The sequence below is a fragment of the Pholcus phalangioides genome, unplaced genomic scaffold (assembly GCF_987345545.1).
Source record: "Pholcus phalangioides strain wild (caught in Gottingen) unplaced genomic scaffold, Ppha-v1.0 ptg000003l_1, whole genome shotgun sequence".
NCBI lineage: Eukaryota > Metazoa > Arthropoda > Arachnida > Araneae > Pholcidae > Pholcus > Pholcus phalangioides.
This window is the reverse complement of record NW_028301596.1, coordinates 4,755,804-4,772,555: the sequence shown is the minus strand read 5'-3', so window position 1 is coordinate 4,772,555 and position 16,752 is coordinate 4,755,804. Positions and strand designations below refer to the sequence as shown.

The following is a 16,752-nucleotide window of genomic DNA, read 5'->3' as shown; positions in this document are numbered from 1 at the left end:
ATCACACATTTTGCTGAGACCTACTCTAGAATGTTGGATTCTACTGGTAATGTTGCTTATGTTTAAAATTGCTGATAAATGTGAAGAAACTAACTATAGGCTGATAGCAATTTATATGTTTTCTTCCTTATAATATTCATTTTAATTTAATCTAATTTTTATGGCAATCTCATCACGTATGGAAGATACTGATTTGTTTTTAAATTTAAGTGATATTCTAATATGATTTCTTTTATATTTATCAGGCTTACCAACTTCATTCAGGAGCTATGCGTAATCACCGGTAACAGAGACAAATGTGAAAAAAAATTATCAGACCTAACTAGACGATTGGTGATTACGCATAATAACCGGCGATTATGGATATAATCACGGATTTATCACATTTACCCTAACATATATACAAAAATTATCCACTTTGATCACGTATTGGAAGGGTAGTTAAAAACTTATTCAGAACGGCTATTCAAACACTTCCATATGCCAGTGTCTTCTCAAGTACAAAAACTGCATCATCAAAAACATATATATATAACTGAAAATGGAAATGAAAACTAGCTATCTTTTCCCAGAAGATGCAATAATTATTGATTTCAAATACACTATTTCTCTATTGGAAATTCGATCATTCACATATGGATAAAGAGAGAACTTAATTTTTCTTTATAAGCGACTTTTTTTCCGCACATTTTAATCAATAAAATAGAATATCACGTTGTAAGGCTATATAAACACGATATTTTCCCGGAAAGACCGTCCTAACACAAATCGATCTAATCTAAAAACAAATCTCAAGTAGAATATTAGCTACTTCATTTTCCATCATAATAGTCATTCGATTCAAAGAAACAATTTTTTTTAAAGTGATTGACAAAGACGGAAATATTGCACTTTTATCGATCAAGGAACAATTTAAAAAAATATTATTTCAAAAGCAATTTTTTTATATTTTTACATTTACATAATGATCAATACTTGTAATCACATGTTAACAAACAAATTTGATGTGTCAAGGAGAAATCAACTACTGTATAATGCGATTAATATTTTATACTTTGACTCGAAATGTCAATATTTTCCTCCACAATATAAGAAAATAGCTAATAATTTTTTTTAAACATACATAATGACCCTTGATTACGTCCTCGAAGACATATAATTCAATGATTTTCCTCGTTAAATCATAGTATATTAATTTTTTTTCATCAACCTACGCTTAAAATGAATAAAAATTTCGAACAAAACGGAAATAATATAAAAGTCATATTTTTTTGGTTCATTTCAATAGATATTTGTGATTCATTTTTTATATGAATTTTGTTTTTTTCGTGTCTTCTGGTATTATTATTATTGTTTTTTTTTTCGTTTTTGTTTGTCATGCGCGAAAAAGCTTTTCCAGAACTACCACGCATCTAGCGCGTCGATTGGCTACCGCCAAGTTCCGGAATTTCCTCAGTATGTCCTGTCACATGCATTCACACTTTAGTTCTGTTCTTTCTGGGGAACTCTTCTCCCATTTACGTGTATCCGACGGAACAGGAATCGAATGATTATCTTTTTTTCATCCGGAAAAAACGGACTAATGAAAGATTCGGAAAGAGACTATTTATATAAATTCCATTTACAAACTTCATTAAAATAATACAGTATTACTTGTTTTTATTTGTATGTGTTATGTGATGTTAGACTGAAAAATAATTACTGAGAGGATTTTCGAATGGTGAGTTTGATGAGTCTTATTTACAATTTTCACTTACTTTTACATCTGTTATTGAATTATAGAACTCTTAAAATTAATTATGTCTTCATGCAACGATTTTTTATACGTAAAGATAATTTGTATAAGCCTCCAATTTAATTTACATTAAAATTATTTCATTTTGAATTTAATAAAGAATATCCATACTGGAAGGTATTTCTCTATAGTGATTTTTTTATTAGGGCAAAGTGACATCGTGATATTCACACCGACTGTTTTGAAATAAATGTGTATATAACGGAAATAAAATTTTGGAAATTCTATGTTTTATTTTGAATAAAATTTCTAGTTCTGATTAGAAATATTTAAAATATTGTTTATTAGCTGGCATCATTAAACTAAATAAAATCAAATATTTCATTTACCAGATTATTTACATCAATTTTGAATTTAATATGTTAGTATTTTGGTTTATGAATAAATTTTTCGATATAAATATTTCTTTTTATGTAATTTAGTTACTGATTTTATAATGTTTCATTTTAATAATTTTTCAAAAAATTACTCTCAGTAATTTTATGTCAGAGTTGTTATATAATTTTATTTCGATAACTAGGAAAATTTTCCGGTAATGTCATCTGAATAATTACACACACACACACAAACACATATACGGTATTTCATATAAATCAATTATAATTTTTTAAATAATACATTTTTTAAATAATGTTTTTTAAATAATCCGTAACTGGAATAAATTAACTTTTAAAGTTATTTAAATTAACTTTTTCCAAAACATACGAAATTTTTTTTTTTTAATATCCGTAATGTTGTACTAAAAAAAAATTATTGAGGATCTTCGAACGGCGAGTTTGATGAACTTCATTTACAATTTCAACTTTCTTCTAGTTTTATATTGGTTATTGAATTACAATTAACTTTTAACATTCCCGGTTTTCGTCTTTTGGTGTAATTTACGTCTCAAAATTCAGTTCAAAAAATTTAAAAAGTAACGGTAAATTCACTGTAGTGTTCAAAATTTTTAAAATGCAATGTCATCAAAAATTATTTCTGTATAATGATTTTTTTTACAGTGAATATTTTGTTTGGGCGAAGTGAAATCATTTGGGCGGTCTGCACATGAAATGCTCAGACCGAATGTATTTAAGTATTTAAAATATTGTTTTTTTTAAATACTTCTATATTTAATATAAAATATAAAATTTTGAAATTCGTGAAATTCATGTGGTTTTTTTTTCTTCTACAAAATGTTTTCAGTTCTCCTTTTAAATGTCTAATATACCGTTTATCATGAACAGATAATGATGAACTAAATGAACTTAAATATTGCATTTACAAGAATCTGAATTAAGTTTAATTTAATATGTTAATTATACGTTGATTTTTTTGCACCTTTCTATTTAAATATTTATTTTTATATATATTTTTATTCTACTAATTTAATATTATGATTTCTGAAAAAAAAAAAGTTCAAATATAATAATCTCGAAAATTTACTCCCGATACGTTTTTTAAGAATTTTTTATACAATATTGATTCTAAAATTATAAAAAATTCATAATTTCATTTGAATAATTAAATATATTTTCACATAATTTAATTTTTATAATTGAATATACTGTATTTTTTCATAATTGAATATACTGTATTTTTTCATAATTGAATATACCGTATTTTTTCATAATTGAATTATAATTTTTATATTTTGATTTTTTTTACAATTTTATAATATTGATTTTATTTTTATTTAAATAATTATGATTGGGGACAGAAATTAGCATTTTTTTCGAAGGAATTGCGGACTGCTGGAAAATTCTGAAGCAGAAAATTGATTTAAAAACTTTTTCCAAAAAAAGTACTGAATTATATACTAGTTTTACGATGTGTTATGTGATGTTATAAGTGAAAAATAAAAATTAAAACTTATTTATCGAACGGTGAGTTTGATGACTCTTATCAACAATTTTTACTTTCTTCTACTTTTATATTGATTATTGAATTATAGACCTTTTAAAAAGAATTATGTCTCAATAACAACGATTTTTTATGTGTCAAGTTAATTTTACTGAAAGGCTTAATTTAATCGGCATTCATAAATTATTTCATTTTCTTTAATTTACATTGAAAATTATTTTCTCTATAGCGAATTTTTTATTGAGGCGAAGCGACATCGTTATATTCAGAACGATTCTATTTCAAATACTGTTTTTTTAATGCTTGCATATCAAATATAAAACTTAAAATGGCGAGAATTTTGCATCAATTATGGTTTTTTTTACTATTAAAATATTTATGTTCCGCTTAGAAATGTTCAAAATATCGTTTCTCTTAGTTGGTTTCCAATGGACGAATTGAAGTCAAATATTATTCCCTTTCCGATAAATTGAAAAATTGGCTAATTACATCAATTTTGAATTGAAAACCCTAATGCTGCTGGTTTTTGAGAAATTTTTTTTTAATATTAGTGTATTTATTTATTATAAAATATCATTTCATTTTACTTTCATATCAATTAAAAATATACAGTTAATCGAATTTGAATAATTTCCTTGAAATAAGTTCATGAGCTGTTGCATAATTTTATTTTAGAATGGTAAAACAAAATTTCTTGAATAATTTCACATCCCCTGTAATTTCATATAGTTATTATAATTACATCTTGATTTTTTTTATAATACACTGCTCAAAACAATTAGGGGAGCAAGCAAAAAAGTGAAGAAAACCGTGCGAGACAGCCACGTATTGGCATACAATGGATAGTACACGCGTATCAATGCGCATTACAGAAAAAAGACGTAAAAAAATTTGGAATTAAGCTTTAATTCTTTGAAAATATGGAAAAAACATGAAAAGATGATTTAGGGCAACAATTTGGTTACATGTAAACGATAAAAAAAAGTACTGTTTAGACATGATGCACGAGTTTTAATAGGGCGTGTGGTCTCCTCGAACAGCTAAGACTGCTGCACACCTGTTTGCCATGGATGCGATGAGGTTATCGATCAGACTTTGGGGAATAGTGTTCCACTCCTCAAGAAGTGCAATCTGCAAGTCTCGGACAGTAACAGGCGGCCTTGGTCGCGCAGCAATGCGTCGTCACCGGACGTCGTGACAGGATTCAGGTCAGGAGAGCACGCTGGCCATTCCATACGCTGTATTGTTTCAGCTTCAAGCATGTTCTCCACCAGACGAGCTCTATGCGGTCGGGCATTATCATCCTGGAAAACAAAGGAATCTCCAATGGCTCCAGCTTAAGGGATGACATGAGGTCGCAGTTTCTCGTCTGCATACCTTCGGGCCGTCAAAGTGTCATTCCGAATGATATGCAGGTCCGTACGTCCGCCTATGCTGATTCCACCCCATACCATCCAACCAGCTCGTCTGTATTGTGACCTTGCACGAACGAATGCGGGGTTATTTCGAGTGCCCCTGTCCCTCCATACCAGAACACGTCGGGTGTCACACTCCAGACTGAATCGGGACTCGTCTGTAAACAGCACTTGGCTCCAATCATGTTGCTCCCAATCTCGATGATCAGCAGCCCATCTTCTTCGGGCCGCACGGTGGCGTGGGGTCAACGGAATGCAGACCATTGGCCTACGTGCATAGAACCCTAACTCATGAAGCCGATTACGTACTGTTTGGCTGGACACCCTTCGTCCTGTTGCCAAGAGCAACCGTCTTTGGAGCTGCGTAGCATTCTCTGTTCTGTTTCGACGGGCTGTTAACCGTATATACCGGTCATCAGTTGCTGTATTGGCGCGTGGCCGACCTTGCCCTGGTCGACGTCTAACATTTCCTGTTTCTTGGAATCGATTCCACAGCCTTGCAACAACACTTCTGGCGACAGCGTCCACGACACTACGTTGTGTTTGCCCGGATTCCAGTCTGCCTATAACATGCCATGCCATGGATTCCAGTAAATCACGTTGTTGAGACATCCTCAAGTCACCTTGTCTCAAAAAAAAAAATACTGCGCAATCGAATTTCACAGTTACGGCAGTAAAACAGACGTTTCTGCAACATCCCGATGTCTGCCCTTATCTCCTTTTTCTGGTTTTTGACGTCATGAACTTTGATTTGCATATGAAGTTTTCTTCTTCCGTTTCCTGCTAGGCTTTAAATTATGGATGATTCATTTTATGTTACTTATCGGTGTACATCTTTGCGTAATTTTGTTAAAACCATGTGCTCCCCTAATTGTTTTGAGCAGTGTATTTATAACACTGATTCCATTTTTTTTGTAAATATTCATTATTTATTTAGAATAATTTTATTGTTGAATTATCATAACTTTTTTACACTTCAATATCGACAGTAAATTAATATTGTCATTTTTATTGTAAATTTTTCTTGTTGGTCACTAAAACCTAATACAATGGAATTAGTGAAAAATCACAAACTTATTGAATTTATTGAAAAAGATATAGAAATAAAAAGTAAATTATCAATCATCGTAGTTTAAATGCTGGTATGTTATAATTATAATTAGTGAAATCATTCCTAAAGGGTGTGCGCAGTGGCCTAAGGTGCCACGAAATATTTCGTATCAGGAGATTTTCAATCGTTTCGCGATCAAAAAGGTGTGCCGTGAACGTTTAATACTTGGGAATCTCTGATATATAGATTCAGTGTAATCTGATTTCAAATTTTATTCAATGCTAAAATTATAAAAAAAACAACTTGATTTTTCTTTTATACTGATTCATTTTCTTTAAACCTGAAGCAATACAGTCGTTTCAGATGTGCAATATCAATATTTTAAATGTCGATATACTACTTCACCAAACAATAACTCTGGCCATATCGCAATTAATGAGATGGGTTCGAAATGAAGGCACATCCATTGGTGGTCGCCTCAAGTTCGTTAGGGAAAATATCTTATTTATATCCTCCTTCGGGTTCGAACCCGTGACAGCAACCTTGACTGCGGTGGATGAGCATCTTACCACCACGCCACTACTTGAGGAGCGTATTTCCAAAAGGGAACATTTCTACAATTACTAAATTTACAGTAGAAGTAAAATGACTTTCTTTCCTGGAGTGGGGCTGCTTTAAAAAAGTAGAAAAATAATCCAACACAAGTGTACGGGAGTATTTGAATATTATGTTTCTTGATCAACATTCAAGAGAGTTATTTATATTCATATTTTGGAAATGTTCCGTTCTGAAAGAATATTAGTGAATCTTTTGCCTTTAGATTACAGTTGGAGCTGGCCCGTCTAAAAAATTGAACATTTCTACGCCACCTGTTGATTCCAGATAGTTTCACTGTGTCGCCCGAGTGGCGCAGTGGTAAGATGCTCCTCTTCGACTATGAAGGTTACTATCAAGGTCCTCGGGTTTGAATCCAGGCAAAGAACATCAGAATCAAGTTATTACCGATTCTCGGATAACCACCGGTACATTGCACCTTCATTTCCCACCCAACTCTACAGATTGGAAATTGTCATATGGCAATATATGACCGGATCTGGTGTGCGGTGAAGTAGATGGTTTCACTTAGCCATGGAAGGTACCCATACTACTCTCTGATGAGTAACATAAAAACACGATCGTTCAATAGCGGAACCTCCTGTAACAAACACTCCCCTAAAGGGCACATTTTTTTTAACTACACCTACGGGACTCAATGCATTTTACTATCCATTAACGTACACTCCTCGTTAGTGGACAAAGTTTTCGGTCCCGGGGTGTGTGTCCGTTATCGAGAGGTCCTTCTGTAAATCACGAATTTTTCACGCATCTGAAAAATGTGCCGTTTCGAAAAAAATCCCTCGACGCCGTAGGTAAACCGATTTTCCCTTTTGAATGAAAAATACCGAAGTGAATGAACAAGGTGGATATGCTGCTGCTCCCTTTCGATTGAAACGACCAACTTTACATAGCGATTTCTACTAAAAACGTTCCCGTTTGAATAAACCGTGTTGCAAAATCCGCAGAGCTCATCCCAAAGATTCAGAAACCGTTAACAAGTGCATTTCGAAAAAAAAAACTGGAAATGTTCCCTTTTAAAAATAAGTTCCTCTCTTGTTGAGACCTCGGACATTATCTCTTGCTAAAGTTAATTTTAATTCACATACGACTGCGCCATCTTTATTTGTAATTTAAAAATCAAGTAAGTAGATCTTTCTGAATATGGTGAGCCATCGAAAAACATTGATTTCTGTCTTTTGTCTCTCTGACGTTAACGTATACGATATAGAAGTACATTCACGTTTTCCCGATGAACTCCGTCTAGGAGCGTGATGAGACTACATCTATTACCTATTATGTATGTCAATAGATATTATGTTTCTTCACGAATCCAGGAGAATCTGTTATCCCTATAAATAATAGATTTTTTTTCCTTCCCCGCGTGAGGAAGAAATGACGGAAACTAAACGATGGAACCATCGAGCTTATATTTCTGAAGGGAGCATGACGTCAGCGGTCTTCGCCTTGGCAGTGCTGAGAACGTTGTCCGCAACATCATTCTTCGGAAGATCACGTGACTCGGTGAAAACACAAAATTCCCCTGTTATAAATAGGAGTCAAACAATAAATGAAAGAAATAATTTCGGCATCGATGAGACAATTCCAGCATTAATGAAAGAGACAATTCCAGCATTAATGAAAGATAATTCCAGCATTAATGAAAGATAATTCCAGCATTAATGTAAGATAATTCAAGCATTTATGAAAGATAATTCCAGCATTAATGAAAGAAAAATTCTAGAATTAATGGAAGAGATTTATTCCTCGGAGAAAAGAGAGAGAAGAGATGACAGCATTCATGAAAGTGATAATTCCAAAATTAATGAAAGTGGTAATTCCAGCATTAATGAAAGTGGTAATTCCAGCATTAATGAAAGTGGTAATTCCAGCATTAATGAAAGTGGTAATTCCAGCATTAATGAAAGTGGTAATTCCAGCATTAATGAAAGACGATCCCAGAATTGATGGAGGAGATAACTCAGCATTGATGAAAGATATAATTGCAGAATTAATGAAAGAAAAATTCTAGTTTTAATAAAAGAGATCATTTCATTACTCAAATAAATGAAACAGATAATTCCGGAATTAATGAAAGAAATAATAATTAATAAAGAAAACAATTCCAGAATTAATTGAAGTTTGTTTCTGTGTGTAATGCTTGATATGTGTGAGTGCTGCCATCTGCCGTCAAGTTTTTTAACCATGATAAGAATTGTAATGATTAATTAATTGCAGGGTTTTGCTCTCTGTGGCGAGAGACTTTTCATTTTCTTCAGACTAAAAGAATTGTACAAAGGTTTTTAACAGCTGGCTGATTCGAAGATATATTCAGCAAAGAGAGAAAATTCAACTGCCCCTGCGGAGAATCGAACCCACGTCATTTCACTTCCCACGTGAACGCCCTAGACTACAGAGGCAACGAATATCTCAATCTTTTCCTTGGAGCTCGTGTGCACGGAACGGGACCGTACAGGGACGGTCGGACCTAACTCAGGACAAAGCTCACAATTGCTGACGGTGCCACCAGATGGCAACTTATCATAGGATGACGTCAATCTCCGCTATCCATACAAAGGTCTAGGGTATAGTTTCCCAACCTTTTTTGTCCCAACGCCCCCTTCTTCAGAAATTATTTTCTCTAGCCCAATGGATCCTATATTATACCCGTAGCTTCTATCGTCCCCCTGGACAATTCTATAGCCCACCAGGGGGGTGATATTGCTAACTTCGGGAAACATTGGTCTAGGGCGTTTCCCCGGAAAGTGAAAGGATGTGGGTTCGATTCCCCGCAGGGTTAGTTTTTCTCTCTTTCCTAAATATATCTTCGCATCAACCAGCTGTTAAAAACCTTTGTATAGATAGCGGAGAGCATGTGCAGTGAAGTGGTCATCTTGTGGTCACTCCTATTGCACCTCCGCGTCAGGAAAGATTCTAACAAGGACGAATGTTGCATCGAAATCTCAACAACTCTGACCAACCTATGGTACTATAAACGAGTAGCTTATCGATCTGGGCTACCGCGCCCTTTGGAGTAGCTTCGTTCGTCAGGTGTTAAGCACCCCCTTCTAACAAAAAATGAAAGGGTCCCAAGGTGTCGCCCCAAAAAAATATGAAAAAAAATGTAAGGACATTAATCTCATCCAGAAACACATTAAAAAAAAAAATTAGCGGCGGAATGCAATCATTAAAGCCATAAAAAATGTTAACCATTGGCTACTCAGCACCTATCGCGCATCTTGGCGACATTTAAAAAAACATATTTTCACTTCCTTTCCTCCAGCTTCTATGTTTTTAGAAATTAGTTATTTCTAATTTTTCTATGTCTGCGTGGTACTTGATCAAGTGTTGATTGAATGACGTCACTCTAACACTCTAGGGTTGTAGGATTTTTTAAATTTATTCTTGGGCTGTGAATTGGCGTTCAGAATATTGATATTTACCTTTTTTTGAGTAACACGTAATAGTTCCGCCGGATTTTTTTATATTTTTGTGCATATTCAAATGATTTAGATTAGTGGCGATAAGATGTCACCTTGGGACCCTTTCCTTGCTAGGGAAAGGGATACCTTTACATGTTGTAAGAGTATGACTTTAATAATACGTTTTACGCAGTTAGAGTATGATGTATATATCATAGTATTATCATCGTAGTACAGAAGTACAGCGTTTCTTAACCTTTTTTGCCCGTGGCCCCCTTTGAAGCATTTTTTTTTCTCGTGGCTTCCCTGTCTTACCCAGAGTCTTCGACCCTTATCTAAAAGCAAGATCCTTTATACATACTTATTGCATTGATTTATTCAGTGAATTTATACTGAATGAAAATTTTGCAAATAAGATTGGCCTCCAGACCACTGTCCTAAAATTTATTGTGCTGCCCGTGCTAATCCGAGTTCTATTTAGGACCGTCTCAACATCATGGGACCCTCTAGGCAGAGTGATGCAATGGTAGTCGCATACTTAGTCGGAAATAAACAACCTATGTATTTCCTACTTATTTTCAAAATTTATTATACTATAACAAAATATCATAAGGAAAATACATTACATATCGAAAATACATTAAAAATGGTATATATATATATACAAATATATATATACATACATTGAGTACATGTGCTTTGCCCCCCCCCCCTTCCTGGAAAAAGTTGAAAGGACGGCTCTGGCATGACCCCTCACAAGAAGGGGACTGACAGAGCCGGAGCCTGATATGGTTTTCATCATTTTTTTGTTTTTCACACTATAAATTTAATATACAGGAGGGGTCTGTGAAAAATCCATCATAGGGAAGCTGCTGCAAAATGTAGGCTGTGAGGCCAGGGTGGGTCCATGCCCTAAGACGGCCCTGGTTTTGAGGGTGGTTTTGTTGGATTCTGTAAGTGTATAGTCACTAATATAAAATCATTTCTTCACACCTTAATTTTTCTTCTCAGCTCGCTGCAACCTTCCAAACCACCTGTCATTGCCCCTTTCTAAATTTTCTTCCGTGGCGCCCTTGAAGTATCCCAGTATCACTAGGGGGCCATATGGTCCCCGGTTGAGAACCACTGCAGTAGTATCATCGTAGTACTATAGACATGGGAAGTTGTGCTGTTGAACATGAAAAATGTATTTCTGCTTCTCTCTGGAGCATATAATAAAATAATGAACATGTGAATCCTTTCTCTCCCTCTCTCTGTATGAGATTTAAACCGCAACTGATGCGATAAAATCATGGGCATTGATCGCACTTCACTTCCCGGGTCAACAAATCAAACTGATAGTGTCTATTACTATTTGAGTGACTCAAAATTATTAGCTCCAGCGTTCCCTTCGTGGTTAGGCTGACTAATCCGAAAGCGTCAATAGCAAAAGACAGATGATATCGGTGTTTCTTGGTAAAATATATACCACCAGAAAATCCGTCGCGTGTTTACATTAGGGATTGCGGGACAAGTCACAGAATAGAAAGCGAGATCCAGAACATGTGTCACAGAAATCGTTACTGCTTTGTTTAATTGCCAATTACGTAAATGAATGCCGGGACATTCACCAAGAGAAGTAAGTTCGAAGCCAAAGAGTAGGACTTGTCGGGTGGGTGTGTGTGTGTGTGACACAGGAGCCAGCGCCGAACAAATACTTCATTGATTAAGAAAAGATGTCGACTATTGTTCCACAGGGATAGTGACTAAACTGTAATTACGTAGTACTACTATAAGTTTCGGATTCATAGCTCTCCAACATTTCACTGACTCTTTGCTTCAGAATTCCTTAATTGGCAGACAAGAATCCTAGTCAATTTATTCCGATATAAGTTTGCTCTGATAAAATCGAACTTACGCTTAGTACAATTCAGTCACATCATTGCTCGATCCAGAGAAGTTAAAATACACGTTTCTTAGTCTTCACAATTTAATACGAATCATGCTAATACTTGATAAAAAAATGTATTAACAAACTCAGAATCGCATTTTAGGGGCCATTCAAATAATATGTCAGCATCGATGGGAGAAGGGGGGGGGATTTCCGATTCGCTGACTTTTGATGACAGGGGGAGGGAGGTTTGGAAAATGCTTACGTCATCAACCACCCTTTATCGAAATATGAAATTTATTTACTGGCATCTTACACGGTGCGCCAAAACGTGATAGTTTGTGGGCACTTGAAGTAACATTCCCCCTATTGATAAGTGATACAGAGCCACTTTAGTGATCTCTAAATGTTTCGCGGATCCAAGTAATCCGGAAATGCGTCCAGGCCGTTAATTGCTCTGGAACTGTGCCACGCATCACTCGAGTGATCCGTAATTATATGCCGTGGATCACTTAAATAATCTGAGAATGTGCCACGGGTAACTTGAGTGATGTAGAACAGCACTCTGGGGCCATTTAAATGCTCTAAAACTACGCCACATGCCACTCAAGGGATCTCTAAATGTTTCTCGGAACGCTTAAGTGTTCTGGAACTGTGTCCCGGGTATTCTAAGTGATCTAGGAATGTGCCACGGGCCGCTTAAATGCTCTGGAATTGTACCACGGGACACTTAAGCGGTCTGTAAATGTGCCGCTTAGTTAATTTTTACAAAATTAGGTTTGATGAGGGCAGGCCGCATCAGATAACCCCCCAAGGCTATATTTTGTCCACGGGCCAAGTACCCTTATGCGATTTATATGCCATACGATACGATGCCATATAATGGTGGGTCGCAATGAATTTATTAAAGATAAATTTTGAGTTCATAGCCTTCAAATAGCATTGAAAATAACAGAAATTGATTATAACAACATATAAAAGTATTTTCTTCCGAAATTTCAATTAAAAAAATAAATTTCTGATCCTCGGGGGGAGGGGGAGGAGCCCCCTATCCCCCCCCCCCCCTGTGTACGTCTCTGATCCCACCAATATGCGTTAGGATTCAGAGGGGCAGAGCTGATGACGAAATTTTGCTGACAAGGGGGGGGGGCAGAGTTTTGCTGACTTTTGTTGACAAGGGGGGGAGGGGGGGGGTCAAAAATGGCTAAAAATTTGCTTACGTAATGCTATCGATTAAACATGATGATAATATCCTTTTCTCAGCCACTTCGTTAGGCATTTTGCCTGTTGTGGTGTTGTATTTGTATTTGTATAAACCTTCTAGCGAAATGCAGCCGAACTCGGATGTAACGTCATCGGTGATTCCACAATATTTCGTCGTTACAAACGAGGTTGACATTTCTCAAGACTTATTTAAAAAAATTATATATAATCGGAGATTCAATCAAATACTACTACTGCACTTTGATTGGACCTCGTAAACTTATGCAGGGTGGTTATAAGTATACCGACAGTACTCATGGGTATGTAGTGCTCATTCTGGTGGAAGCATTTTTATTAAAACTGGGTATATATGGACCATGTGGAAAAGAAAGATTTAATAAAAAAAAGTTCAGTTTTTGACAGGGTTGTTTGGTTTAAACCACGTTGGTTTAAACCATGGTTTAAACCTTGGTTTTAACCAAGTGGTTTTTTTAAAAAAACCACTTCGGTTTTTTTCAAAAAATCAAATAAAAGTTACCTAAATATCATTTTTTTCCTTGAAAATATCATACTGGTTCATTATTAGCCAAAATGTTTCATTTTTACCACATTTTATATCCTTGGGGTACATTCTCATGGTATATCTTTAAAGGACATAAGATTTTATAAGTGGTTTTTTTCAAAAAGTCTCATAAAAGTGGCCAGAATATATATATATTTTTCATATGAAGTATCTTAGTCATTTAAAGTTATATATAAAAGCCAAAATTTCTCATTCTTACAACATTTTCTAACCTTTGGCTACATTCTGATGCTCTATCTTTAGCAAATTCATGAATAAGGATTGCATCACACATCTAAATGTAGTGGTGTATTATCTCACAGGGTTTCTTTTTCCATTCACAAAGAAGCAGCTACAGTAGTGACACCATCATGCTAGGGGCAGGTGGTCCTATAATCCAATAAAGACACCAGCTGTCCTTAAAGGACAAAGACTAGTGTACTAGTTGTTACATTCAGGGTTGGCAGGTTTTTGACACATGGCAGTTTTTGACGGTTTAAACTGTCACGTCAAAAACCCTCCGTCAAAAACCTTTGTCAAAAACTGTCAGAAACCTCAAATATTGCTTTTCGATATAAAAATTCCCAATGAAAATGCACACGTTAATTGCATGTAATGTTTAAAGTGACTATGTTATACAAAGAATAAATATTTAATAAGATTCTAAAATAATTTTCTACTCCCGACAGAATTATTTTGGACAATATATGTTTTTTTTTTCTTATAAAATTTGAATAAAGCATAACATGAACATTGAAGGGAAAACTGTGGAACGATTTGACATTCTTTGATTCAAGATGATTCTTGACCTTCTAAAATTTCTTCAACTGCTTATATATATGCATTGATATAAACTATCTGCTGTACTCTTTTTACAACAGATAAGTGTTTATAAAAGTTTATTACATCATGTATGTAATGTTGATTTCTGTTATTATTAAATTACTCTTACTGCACATAACATTGAAATATATCTAGCGATCAAAATACTAAATTGTAGGACTAAAATGCCATTTAATTTGGCAATGCTAGCTTGTATATGTCAAACTTGGTTTATTCTTACTTTTGCACTATGATATGGTACATTTACTAGTATTTATAATGCAATGGTTTTCCAATTGAAGCTGTATTCAAACATGCAAAACAAATGCTTTGGGTATCAAGTCTTGTCAGCTCTGCTTTGGTTGAAAATACTCTTTAAAGCTGTGTGAATTTATACACCTTGATCTAAGAAATTTTTAGGAGAAAATAAATGAGTTTAGTTAGTGCATTAACAGATGCTGCGTTAGAATTTTTATATGGAATAAAATTTTTGGCAGATCAGAAAATTTAAAATATCAAAATATATATTTTCCCTCAGTATTTATAATTCTGAATATAAAACCCTTTAATCTAAATAAAAGTAAGTATTTTGTTATTTAACATATCTAACAAGTTAACAAAAACTATTTGACATCATTGACAGTAAGATTTTGATAGTTTTAATACCGAGTTAGTTTCTGGGGTCAAAAACCTAACCCTGATGCCCTATCATACATATTTTGAATAAGCAGCTCTAATCCACTTAACAAATTGAACACAGGTAATGAGTAGCTTAGATAAATAAACCATAAAATTATATTTTATATGTTCTAGACTCTTATGTTGAAGAATTCAAAATTGCAAATTATAATTAATATTTTGTTTTAATTATTGCAATAAATTAATGTTTAAAAATAAAACATTGTAATATGCCAAAAAGTAAGTTTTTCATCATATTGTGTACCTATTATGTTCAAAACATTATCAAAAGGCATTCATTTAGGTTTTTGATGGTTTTTGACAGTTTTTGACAGTTTAAACCAGTTTTTGACGCTTGTCATGTCAAAAACCCAACCCTGGTTACATTACCTCACATACATTTTCATTTTCTTTCCTATAAGAAGTAGCACATCTCCTACTGTATATCTCCCATTCTTAATATTCTATAGTTGTTTTTTTTATACTTTCACACACACACTGTTAAGCCCAGTTAATCAAGGTTCTACTGTATAGTAGTAACGAATTTCTGAAAAATAATCAGCTATACACAGGGTGATTATAATTTAAGTTTTGATTCCAAAACTATACAATAAGTACTGATCAGAATGACTTGAAAATTTGCATGGATACTCCTGAAGCAATGGAAGTTTCTTTCGGAAAAGAAAAATGTGCAAGTAGACGATGCTGTACTTGGCCAGCAGTATAATCTATTTTGTGCAACCACATCATTTCGGCACTTCCACAGCATCAGTGTGTGGATAGAACTTCTATCAAGATGCACATTGCAATACCAGCAAAGCAGCAGCTGAAGACCCATTTTGACAGGATGCACCTTAACCCTTGCAACTTCTGGCTGTGGGGGTACCTCAAAATGTTATAAACAGTGGTCAGATTAAGTGGTTTAATAAAGCTGAATTGCAAGCACATCCACATTATGACCATGGCATACTCCGATTCTGTTGTTGAACAAGAATTTTTGTGCTTTCAACCTCATAGCCAGAACACGCGGTGGACAACATATTTAACATTTCTTAAGTAAGTTGTAGTTATTTGTTCAATTACTTCACTTTTTGTGATGTTTCCATGAATTATGAAATCATGAAATGTTATAATTAAGGTATCATTCTGCCATGACTGTCTATCGTTTCCATTCTGGGGGAAAATTTCCCAAATGTTGGATGATGTCATTAATTTTACATTTTAAGTATTTTTTCCCCTTTATCAAATAAAATTGAATTTTTTCAGGAATATTCATGTCAATTTTCAAGTCATTCTGACAATCATTCTTTTTTGACAGTGTTTTGAAATCAGAACCTTAGTTATAATCACCCTGTATATCGTAAATCATTGCTAATTAATCTGCATTATTTATGCTTCATTAAATACATTATATTCACCTAATTTTTATTACTTTTTTGCAAAATAGCTTCTTAATTAAGTATACTGAAAGTAACTGGAGAAAAACCTTTATATATTATAT

At 34.1% G+C, this 16,752-nt stretch overlaps 1 protein-coding gene across 4 annotated transcripts in view; it reads left to right on the top strand.

The window, feature by feature from the left end:
• LOC149087932 (RYamide receptor-like) overlaps positions 1–16,752 on the top strand; it is a 195,267-nt gene that overhangs the window by 97,622 nt on the left and 80,893 nt on the right. For 3 of the 4 annotated variants that reach the window (XR_016193992.1, XM_089242737.1, XM_089242757.1), the window contains exon 1: positions 1,506–1,720. The exons of the other annotated variant lie outside the window; for it this stretch is intronic. The gene's annotated coding sequence lies outside the window, so the exon portion shown is untranslated. Of the gene's footprint in view, positions 1–1,505; positions 1,721–16,752 lie in introns of those variants that run through there. 4 annotated transcript variants of the gene reach the window in all.